Source organism: Cantharellus anzutake, assembly GCF_015039405.1.
Source record: "Cantharellus anzutake strain C23 chromosome Unknown EI90scaffold_55, whole genome shotgun sequence".
Classification (NCBI taxonomy): domain Eukaryota; kingdom Fungi; phylum Basidiomycota; class Agaricomycetes; order Cantharellales; family Hydnaceae; genus Cantharellus; species Cantharellus anzutake.
The window spans coordinates 235,539-244,367 of NW_024067005.1; positions in this window are offsets into that span (position 1 = coordinate 235,539).

Genomic DNA, 8,829 nt, shown 5'->3' on the forward strand with positions numbered 1-8,829 from the left:
TGCCCGGCGTGCTCCTGCTCCTCCCCAACAGCCCCTTCAGCCACTGCCACATGATCAGTGGGCACAGGAGTTAGACCGCATAAATCAGGGAGATGCTGCAGCTCTTGAACGCTTGCAAATATACAATCAATTGCCCCCTCATCCACAATGCAATGCATGTGGAAGGCCCTGTGGTCAAGCAGGCCATGTTCGTAGCCAATCTTTACCAAGTCAAGGAGAGCATGGGCTACAACAGGGTCCCAGAGGTGGTATTGCAAGCCGTGCCCAATCACTTGGCCACCGCTTCCCCTCTCCTCCACCAGCACCACATGCATGTGGTCGCAATCTCCCTCCATCCCCACTCTGTCCCCCAGCCCCCCTTCATCCTGATCATCAGATCATCCAGCAGTATTGGCTCCCATATAGGGAGGGTCCAAACATACAAAATCCATCAGACGATCTGGGCAGAATGAACGTTCGTTGCCCCCACTGCAGTGCTTTGCACTGGGAGAGGGAGAAACTTGCAAATTCATGAGTCAATCATCCATGTTTCGGCTCTTGCTGTCTGCAAGGAAAAGTTCGACTCTGTCAGGGGACGCGCGTGCTCGCGCAAGATGCTCTGATAACCTAGTTGTGATTAAAGCCGGGAAAGGGATGTCCCCATCTTAGGGTCAGCTATATACATGTAGAGTCCGGCAATAAGGAAACCAAACGGATTGCCGATAGAATCACGTGATCATAGAATGTTCCAGAACAATGCCGGAGATGATCCGGGTCACCGGGGCTTAGGTAAGCGGAGTAGACGGGAATTACCGGCATACTTCCCACGCGCATACGCGCAGCCGGCATAGGGTCCAGGGTCATTGCTGATCCCTGACAGACTCCCTCACCCACTTCCCCCACCTCCACTGCTCCAGTGGCTCCTCACAGTCCACTCTCACTCCCCAAACGAATCAGAAGCATTCAAGACCAAAGCTCAAGAGTTTCAGACAAACATTCGTCGCTACAATGCTGCACTCGCATTCGTCTCATGTGGGATGAAAGTCGAGGATGGTTTCGTGAATCACATGAACCAGCGAATCCCAGGTGCTGGGCCATACACGTTTCAAGTCCATGGGACGTTGTACCATCGCATCGGTTCACTGCTGCCACAACAAGGGGAACAACCAAGATACGCTCAGCTCTACATCTATGATCCCCATGACGATGTGGCAAGACACCACATGAACCAACTCCGTGTCGATCAGAATGCAGACCAAGACCCACAACTCCTGCTTGACCTGCATGACCTCATGGTGGAGCATAACCCTTGGGTGCAAGTATATAGGTGAGTCATGCAGATCCAAAGGAAACTATGCACTTATATATGTAAAACAGAACTGGGCATGAGCGAATGCGTGACACCCCTCCTGATCAGCATAACCTCCCCCTACGGATTCATGTTGACATCCACCAAGATCAACAGCGCTACAATGCACCAGTTGTGGATGAGATTGCAGCCATTGTTCCTGGCGATGGTACAGATGCTGACAACACATGTGACATCATTTTGCATCGAGTCGGTGGCCCACTTCAGTGCATCTCTGAGTCCCACCCTGCCTATACTCCCCTCCACTATGTCCTTCTTTTTCCATATGGAGAGTGTGGTTGGCATCTGGGGATTCCTTTCCATGATGCCCAAGCTGCTGATGAGGGTGAAGGTCGTGATGAGGAGCGCAACAACAATGGTGATGATGATGAGGAACCAGGCATCGCTGTGGTGCGGAGGAAGGTCACAAACGTCACTCACACCCGGTTCCATGCCTATCACCTGTTCAAGCGTGAGATCCAAAATCAGAATGGTCAGTGGGTCTCAGACTCAAGCCTTCTTTTGCATGGTGGTATGTAATTCTGAAACCATATATGACCACTTTACTCACATGTTATTGTAGGCTGCTTATTCCTACAGTATTTGGTCGATCACTGGGCTGCAAATGAGCAGTTGCGACTCAACTGGGTTAGGGCAAATCAGAGGATCATTCATGCAGAATGCTACCAAGGCCTCATCGACGCTGTTTGCAATGACCAAGATCCTGCTCAGGTTGGCCATCGAATCATCCTTCCATCCTCCCACCCTGGCAGCACTTGCAATATGCTCCAGCTCTTCCAAGATTCCATGGCCATCACCCGCTTCTTTGGCTTTGCATCGTACTTTGTCACAGTCACAGCCAATCCCCAATGGCCAGAGATTCAGGCTGCTCTCGAACCTGGCCAGAAAGCTTCTGACAGACCTGACATCGTTTGTTGAGTCTTCCATCAGAAGCTACGTGCATTCCTCAAGAATCTTGACAAAGATCCTCTCTTTGGCAAGATGATCGCATGTGTCCATGTCATCGAGTTCCAGAAGCATGGCCTTCCCCATGCTCATATCCTCATTTGGGTCCAAAATGAGCATCAGCCAAGGGATGGCAACGACATCGATGCCGTTATCAGGGCTGAAATCCCTGATCCACAGACAGAGCCTGCCTTATATGCATTGGTCGTCCAGTGCATGATCCATGTCTGCGATCGCCACCGGTGCCTTGATGATGGTGGACATTGTAAGAAAGGTTTTCCCAGACCCTTTCAAGATTCTACAACCTTGGATGAAGGTGGCTATCCAACCTATCGCCATCGGGATGATGGAAGGATAGTCGAGAAGGCTGGACAACAACTGACCAACAGGCATGTCATCCCCTACAACCCCCATCTCTTGCTCCGTTTGGGATGCCATGTCAATGTAGAGTTCTGTGCAAACATCTATGCAGGTGAGCATCTTTTTCAGCTGTCATTGATATGCAAATGCTAAGTTTCTCTACAATATAAGGGACCAAGTACATTCACAAGTACATGGTAAAGGGTCCAGACCGTGCAACTGCTGTGCTTGGGGATGATGAAGTCAAGATTTACCTGGACTCTCAGTGGATTGGTGCATGTGAGGCATTCTGGCGCTTCATGGAGTATGAGCTTCATGTCCACAAGCCCAACATTGTCTGTCTCCCTGTGCATGAGGAGGGTATGCAGCATGTCGTGTTCAATGAGGAAGATAATGTTGAGGAGATTCTGAGGTGCAATCAGCAGACAAAACTCACAGCCTACTTTGCAGTGAGTAATTTGCGCATTTTTGTTACAGGAATGGGTTCCGGGGAACCCAACCTGAGCCGTTCTGCTCACAGACAGAGGTGGCTGTGTAGCTGTTGAAGGGAGAGCAGGAGGAGATCTGAGACCGGATGTACTAACGGTAACTTGGCGCTCTGAGGAGCGTACCGGCAGCGGGTGTGGTGTCATGCTAACGGTGACTTGGCACTCCAAGGAGCATACCGGCAGTGGGTATAATGGGGGCTCCTTGAGGGAGCCACCTAACAGTTGGCTAGCGGTGACTTGGCGCTCATGTGAGCGTACCGGTAGTGTGTGAGGAAATTTGTATCCGGTGCGACTACTGGACTTATCCGGAGCTCCAAATTCTTATGACGTAAACCAGCGTGACTGGACAAATGACATAAAATGGACAAGCCTGGTATCGAACCCAGGACTTCTAGCGTGCATCCATACACTACTCGCCCGTTATGCCAGGGGGGGGTACCCCTTCCCTGATGGTTTGGGAGATCACTTGATCCCTTCCTCCAACAGTGTGGGTAGTTGGCACTCCTTGAGGGAGTAGCCCAGTGGTTGTCTATCGGTTACTTGGTGCTCAAGGGAGCGTACCGGTAGCGGGATTTGTTGGGGCAGGCAGGTTGGTTGACTAGTGCACGGTAGTGAGTGACCGTGGGAATTTGGGCCCGCAGGTACGTGGCCAGGCATCCTGGAGCTGCCTGGGTCACTTCTCCCTCACAAGAAGGGAGGAAGGGTTGTAGGACCCAGTAGGGTACTACAGGAAGGATAGGAATGGGAGCTCAACCACCCAGTGGGGGGGTGGGAGCGGGAAGAGTGAGATCCGGTGTCTGAGCACTCACCAGGCCATTGAGGTTTTCTCACAGATTGTAAGAATATCGATGTAGACATTGATATGGACCAAGTCAGATGTTACAGAGAAGGCTTACAGTGGTAGCACAATGGTGTGGCAGTTACAATCGTGGTACAAGGTTTTGTGGGTTATGTATTAGATAAGGAAGGAACCATTCCGGCAACTGCCTTACATGTCATATGACTCATAACTATCTAATATAAATATTACAATGGTCAAGGGAAATCCCTTGAAACTCAACAAATCCCCCAGCCAGCACCAAAACCCAGTGGGAAAGCTTGGCATGGGGTTTGACAGTGAAATAAGGTGATGGAATCCCAAAGTCTGCTTGCCTATAGTCACGGACCATAAGATTCTAGATCCATTTCTATAACAATTTTTCTGTACAACATTAACTAAATTTTTTTTCTACCAAAGGCCAATTCCAATCCACTCACCCAAGGTTATGCCAGGCGCTTCCTCTATCAGGAATTTCCCCAGCACTTTGTTTGGGTTGCCCAAACCAAGACTTGGAGACCACGTGCTCAGCCTTTCTTTGCCATTGGCCGTATGTATGCAGCTGCACCAGCTTCAGGTGAACGCTTCTACCTTAGGCTGCTGCTTACAGTCGTTCGTGGTGCCACTGGCTTTGAGAGTCTCAGGACTGTCGATGGCATTATCCATCCTACCTTTTGCCAAGCCTGTCTTGCCCGTGGACTGCTTGAAGACGATGGTGAATGGCGTCTTTGCCTCAGAGAAGCAGCACTCCTTCAAACTGGATCGACACTTTGCTGACTCTTCACCTCCATCCTCCTCCACTGCAATCCTGCTCACCCTGAAGCCCTCTGGAATGAGTTCCGTTCCAGTATCTGTGACGACCTCCGACGAATCCTTATTCTGAGGGAGTTGCGTGAAGTACCAACCCAGGAAGAGGTCTATGACTATGGCCTTCACTTGATTGAAGCGTTGATGTGTCAGGCTGGAAGAGACATGGCTGTCTCCTTTCCCTCTATGCCCTGTTCACAGATCGACTGGGATCGCATTGTTGGCAATCCTCTCTTAGCTCAGCACAGATGCTATGACCATCATGCACTTCGTCAGGAGGTTCATCATGCACTTCCATTGCTGAACGCTGAGCAGCGGATTGCATATGATGCCATCGTTGCTGCTGTTATGCATGAAAGGGGAGGTGTATACTTCATCCACGGTCCTGGAGGCACAGGCAAGACCTTCCTCTACAACCTTATCGCCAAGACCATTCGTGGCAGGGGTGAAGTCGTGTTTTGCACTGCCTCTTCTGGAGTAGCTGCTATTCTTCTCCATGATGGTGCCACAGCCCATTCTACCTTCAAAATCCCACTCCTGATACATGAGGATTCCACCTGCAATATCCATCATGATTCTCCATTAGGTGACATTCTCGCTACCCAGAACGTGCTATGCATCTGGGACGAAGCTCCTATGCTGTCATGTCATTTACCTGAGGCTCTCGACAGGACTTTTCAGGAGTTACGCAACAATAATCGTCCATTTGGAGGTGTGACCATGGTTTTTGGAGGAGATTTCCAGCAAGTTTTGCCAGTCATCCCAAAAGGTTTGAGAGAAACAATTGTGCGTAAAACCCTCTGCAAATCTCCCATCTGGAGGAACCTCTTGGTCTTCCATTTGACATGGAATATGCGTTTGGAGAATGGGGCACTTCCTGAGGTCATCCAATTTGCTGCATGGCTCCTTGATCTGGGTCATGGACGCAACCAACACTCCCCAACTCATGTTCAACTTCCCCAATCCATGGTCATTTCAAGAGGTGCCACACTTGAAGACCTGATCACAGTCATATATCCTAACATTGCCACTGCTAACCACCCAGATCAGTACTTTTCTGATCGTATGATCCTTGCTCCATGCAATGCTGATGTCCATGACATCAATGATCAGATCTTGGAGAAATTCCCAGGGGAGTCGACGATTTATGACTCTGCAGATTCTGCTATCATTGAAGAGGGTGTTGATCATCCAGAACCAATTCCAGCAGAGTATCTCAACTCCATCAATGCATCGGGTCTTCCATGTTCAAAATTGGCACTGAAAGTGGGATCTCCAATTTTCTCCTGCACAACCTCTCAGTGACAGATGGACTTTGCAATGGAACACGCCTTTGTGTTGAGCATTTGGGACGGTGGGTCATCCAAGCCCGCATCCTTGGAGGGTTTCATCATGGGAAAGTTGCATTCATTCCAAGAATGATGCTCACACCAACAGACTTGGGGCAATTGAACTTTATCCTGCAACGGTGCCAGTTTCCAGTTGCATTGGCATTTGCTATGACGATAAACAAGGCACAGGGACAGTCTGTGAAGAATGTAGGGGTTGATTTGCATGCACCATGCTTCAGCCATGGACAACTTTATGTGGCACTGTCAAGGGTGACTTCTCCTCAAAACATTAAAGTGATTTTCCCTCCTGGGCAACATGATCGTTTGACACCAAATGTAGTGTATCATGATGTTCTGATTGATTAATATATATCCCATTGCATCTTTACTTGCACAAGGGGGACATGTAACAAGAATGACGTTGCATGGGGTCTGGGGCAACGCCCCAGGGGGGTTCGGGGCGCAGCCCTGATGCCCTCTGCAGGAGCTAGAGTCCGAAGAACACGTGGGTGTGCGAGGAATGAGCACCCCACGGGTTTAAGGTCTCTAGTACATGTTTATTACAAGACAATTATACAATTATGTAATGGGAAATAAGGGGTGGGGTTACCACTCCTTACAGCCTGGCAGACTCCCATCGGAGTCCCACCCCAGCCCCCGAGGTAGGAACTTCGGTCTATGTAAAGGCCAAGTACTTCCACTCCACCCGACTGTCACGACCCGGCAATTCCCATGGTCAGGTGATCACTCCCCACTCCTTCTCCCTCCTCCGCTTCGACCCCGTCAACTCCGCCGCCCACCCGACACCGCCTGAACAAGCCCGTCACCCTTCCCCATCGCTGCTACCTGTTTCCACGGCCCGTCACGGGCCTATGAGTCATTCCTTATCACGCTTGTTTTCTTGACAACCGTGCATGGCCATCTTTCTCCCACACTCTTTGTTTGTTTTCGTTCCTTCTTAAGCCTGCCCGCAATCTCCGTGAGATCTGGCGACTTAATTCTATTCATTCCGTTATACTTAAATACCGCTTGTATACTACCTCGTACTTTAGTTCGAAAATCAACTAGGGTTACCCCCTGCACTCTGTCTGACTCAGTCGCACCTTCTGCCTTCTGAAATATCGGGGCTGCGTCAAGTACGAGGCACAACGCTCACGAACAAGTTGTTGAAGCCAAAACCCTGTTTCGCTGCGATTATCATCCCTGCCCTTAACGGGCTGTTACGCTGGAGCAGCGGACCTTAACGGTCGCCGACGGCGAGTCACGGTAACGTTTTCCCACGCCCTGACAGTATTTTCAAACTCCCCTCGCTCTTGACGTTAAACAATGTCTTGCAAACCCAGAACCCGTTCTCAGACCTGCCAACCAGTGGCTGGTACTTCCGCATCACCATACATGCAGTACACCTCACGCGTGTTATTTGATAGGGAAGAGTCAGACGAACCGTTATTCGAGAGCTTCACGGCAGACCGGGCAGACTTACGGTCCTCAACTCCAGTGAAACACCGTCGATACCGATTCACTTGGTAATGAGGCCGAGTCAACAGCCCAGATACCAATTGAGCCAGTGCCAGAACCTGAACCAGAGCCCGAGCCAGCACCACGAGAGGAGCTACCCGCCGATCCGCTGGTTACGGTCGATGAGATCGAAGAGATCGATATTGACCAAGCAGAGCAAGCCCTGCCAAAGGGACATATGGCCTTCATACTCACCAAGGCAATCAGCGACCTTGCTCGAACCACTCGTGACATCCGCCAGATGATTCCGCTGCTGGCACCACCCCCAGCTCCTCCACCGCCGCCTCGACCTGAACCGGCCCGTAAGAAGGTCCGTGAACCCGAACCATTCGACGGCTCTGACCGTAACAAACTCTGTACGTTCTTCGTCCAATGTGAAGTAAACTTTATGACCCGCGCCCGAGCCTTCCCGACCGAGGCTGACAAAGTCCTATTCACCGTCTCGTACTTGAAGGGGGTGGCACTGGACTGGTTTGAGCCCGATATCCTTCGCAGCCACCGGCCCGGTCGAGAACCACGGTGGATGAACGACTGGACCAGGTTTGTGGGAGAACTCGAACGTAACTTCGGCCCACGCGACCCCGTCAGCGAAGCTGAAGAGCGTTTGTTCAACCTAACAATGAAGGATGGACAGACCATCAGGAAGTACGTCACCGAGTTCAACCGCTACGCAGGTAAGTTGGACAACTGGGGTGAAGGAGCCCTCTGCACCCTGTTCTACTGCGGCCTGCCCGATCATATTAAAGATGAAATCACTCGGTTTGGTAAGCCAACGTCGTTATATGACCTACGGGACCTCGCCGATGAAATCGATATGCGCTACTGGGAATGAAAGACCCAGACCGATCGGCATAATAAACCCGCCTCCGACACCTACGATAAAGGCTCCCAGAAACCACACCCCGCCAAATCCCACCGATCTGCCGCACCTTCCCCTGCCACACCATCCACATCCACCACCAATAAACCAAAGGACAAGCACCCTGACGGTAAGCCTAAATCTGACCTCGCTGCAAAACTCGGGAAAGATGGCAGGCTGACCAAGGAAGAGCGTCAACGGCGCTTCAACAATAACTTGTGCATGTTCTGCAGTAAGCCGGGACACGTAGCTAAAGAGTGCTACAAGGCCGGGTCAAGTGCGGCCAAGGCCAGAGCGGCCAAAATCGCCACACCAGAACCGGCCATGACACCAGAGCCGGAGTCAGACTCATCGTC